Below are 3,240 nucleotides of genomic sequence, written 5' to 3'. Positions count from 1 at the left end.
TTTAAACATTATAGTCCATTGTAAAGAGGTGATTGTGCGAACTTGTTCAATATTTGTTACACCAAAGCATACTTGATGCTTGATGTAAACATAACCATGAAACTAGCCTCATACGATATTTCAATAACCCAGTAAAGTCCAGAAAGATAGAAAGACTGGGTCGAAGACCAAGTGCCATGACACAGAAGGTTAAATCTTTCTACAAAAATCCTCTTACTGCTCTAGAGTCGGTCAGGCAGCTCCTCCTGCTTCATTCTCCTCAGGAAGTTCACTGTGATCTTCAAATGCCTCTCTGCTGCTGCTCCTCTGCTCATCATCCTCCCATTCTGGGTAATCTGGACTCTGAACCTTCTGGATCTTCTTCAGCTCGTTCTTCACAAAAGTGATGATGTTGTCCTCCAGCAGCTGGAACAGAACACTTTATGAATGAGCCAATCAGACTGAAATCATGGAGCCAAACATCAGATCCATGTTGGACACACTGGCAATCCACCGGTCTACAAAGAGCAGCATGGAGATGACTGTGAACAGAATAGATGTAAAAGTAGTTGTTGTACATGTGCAGACCATAAATATGGAGTCCAGCTGTGTTTGATGCTGCTGGGCAGACTGACCACTGGGAACCTCTGAGCTCTGCTGGTCCACACTGTGGAGGAATAATAAAAAATTAGCTCAATCACAAGGTACGTTTTCTGCTCTGTGTTAGTTCTCAGACAACATAATCGTAATTAAGTGTGTAAAGCTTTAAATTGTGTCCTAGATGTATTAGGCTAGGGGTGGGGAACTCCAGGCCTCATGGGCCGATGTCCTGCAGGTTTTAGATCTCACCCTGGTGAACAGACCTGAATCAAATGATTAGTTTATTTATAGGCCTCTAGTGAACTTCAAGACCTGTTGAGGGGTAGTGTCAGGATGCACACCCACCATTAGAAGGTATTTTAGCAATTTAAATCAGCTGTAATGGATCAAGGACACATCTAAATCCTGCAGGAGACTGGAGCTTCAGACCTGGAGTTCCCCACCCCTGTATTAGGCAATTTTATTTCTTTTTCCAGATACATTCTCGCACCTCCTCAGTCACACCAATCTCATGATATGATTCCTAAAAAACAGCTTAAAATTGTGGGAAAAAAATGCTTATGTTGCTGCCACTTAGTTCAGCTCACAGATCTGGCTGCAGAGCTGCACTCGCTGTAGGTTCAGGCTTCAGGCTCCACTATAATAGTTGCTGAAAAGTGAACGTTCATTTCTGCTTGTGCAGCTTTCCAGTTGCTTCACTCCAGTAGAGCACCTTAATATTTATGATGTAATGTTTTTTCTTACTAAACATCCTCAGAGGCATCTCAAACATATTCTAGTCCACAATATACTGATATATACAGATAAGGGTAGTGTAAAAGGTGGAATAGTTATAAACAGTTTATGTACAGAGAGACCAAATATACAGATGAACTGCAGACAAATGTACAGATGTACTGTGTATACACATGTAGAGATATACAGATAATCTGTATAGCATACAGATGTTCTATACTGCTATACAGATCGGCAGATAAACAGATGTACTATGAACAAATATACAGATTTGCTAAATATATACAGATGTAGAGGTGTGAGGTAAACAGATCTACAGAGTGCTATGAATACATCTAACGCAGTGTAAGCGTAGCTCTCTGAGCAGACTATAATAGATAACAGTGTACGCACTATCACAGAGACCATACTATGTCAGTGTCCTAAACTATAGCAGTAACCAGTGTGTGCACATGGTGAATGTTGAGAATGAATGACAGTCATGATCATTGTCACTGGGAGGGATAGGGGGGTGTGGATGGACAGTGAGTGTGGATGGAAAGGTTCAGCAGGGGACTGAGTTCAGTAGAGTGACAGCTGTGGGGAAGAAGCTGTTCCTAAACCTGCTGGTTTTAGTCTGAAGGCTCCTGTAGCGCCTCCTGGAGGGGAGGAGCTGGAGGGGTTTATTGGCAGAATGAGAGGAGTCCCTGAGAATGATGTGTGCTCGGCATAGACATCTCTTCTTGTGGACATCCTCAATGGCAGAAAGTAGAGTCCCTGTGACGTCTTTTCACCACCCGCTGCAGTGCCTTGTGGTCAGCAACATAGCAATTTCCATACCAAACTGCGGCACAGTTGGTCAGGATGCTCTGTATCTCACAGTGGTAGAAGTTAACCAGTATGTCAGTAGACAGGTGGTTCTTCTTCAGTGTCCTGAAGAAAAAGAAGCGCTGATGGTCAGGCTGGAGGTCTTAGTTGACCAGGTCAGATTCTCAGAGATGTGGGTCCCCAAGACCTTGAAGCTGGAGACCCGTTCAACAGCTGTGCCATTTATGTAGATGGGGACATGGGTGTTTGTTTTCTCCCTCCTGAAGTTCACAATGAGCTCTTTGGTTTGCTGGTACTCAGGAGCAGGTTACTGTCAGCACCACATAGCTAGGTGCTTTACCTCTTCCCTGTAGCAGACTCATCATTGTCCCTGATGAGACAGTCACCGTGGTGTCATCTGCAGACTTGATGATGGAGTTGAATCAATACCTAGGTCTGCATTCATAGAGGAACGAACTCAGCACACAGCCCTGTGGAGCGCCAGTGTGAGTGTGATGGTGGTAGAGCTGTTATGCCCTGACCTAACAAATAGGGGTCTGTTGGTCAGAAAGTCCATGATCCATTTATAGATACAGAATTCTTCCTTTGAGGGACTCAAATCACATTGTCCCTGAAACTATAGACCCCTTCCAGTTTGCATTCAGCCCCAATTGATCAGTGGATGGTGCAACAGCATTAGCCCTGCACCACACTCTGCAACACCTGGAAAGCAGCAGAACATATGTCAGGATGCTCTTCCTGGACTACAGCTCTGCTTTCAACACCATCCGCCCAGGCAAGCTGATATACCTCACCATCCCAACACCCACCCATAACTGGATTCCAGACTTTTTGACAGACAGACAACAGGTGGTGAGAATGGGAGGACACGTGTCTGCTGAGCTCACCGTCAGCACTGGATCTCCACAGGGCTGCTGCCTCAGCCCCAAACTCTTCACCCTGTACACCCATGACTGTGTCTCCACCCAGGAAAACTCCAATACACTGAGGACACCACCATCCTGGGGCTCATCAAGGGGGGAGTAGACAATGTTCTTGTCTATGGTGTGAAAAGCGACCTCATCCTCAACATGGCAAGACCAAGGAATTAATACTGAACTCTAGGAGGAACTCCCTCCC

This window comes from Rhamphochromis longiceps, linkage group LG3, assembly GCF_057381845.1.
Source record: "Rhamphochromis longiceps isolate RC_006_pf linkage group LG3, R_longiceps_female_GT1.1, whole genome shotgun sequence".
NCBI classification, from domain to species: Eukaryota; Metazoa; Chordata; class Actinopteri; order Cichliformes; family Cichlidae; genus Rhamphochromis; species Rhamphochromis longiceps.
Note: the sequence above shows the minus strand (reverse complement) of the source record.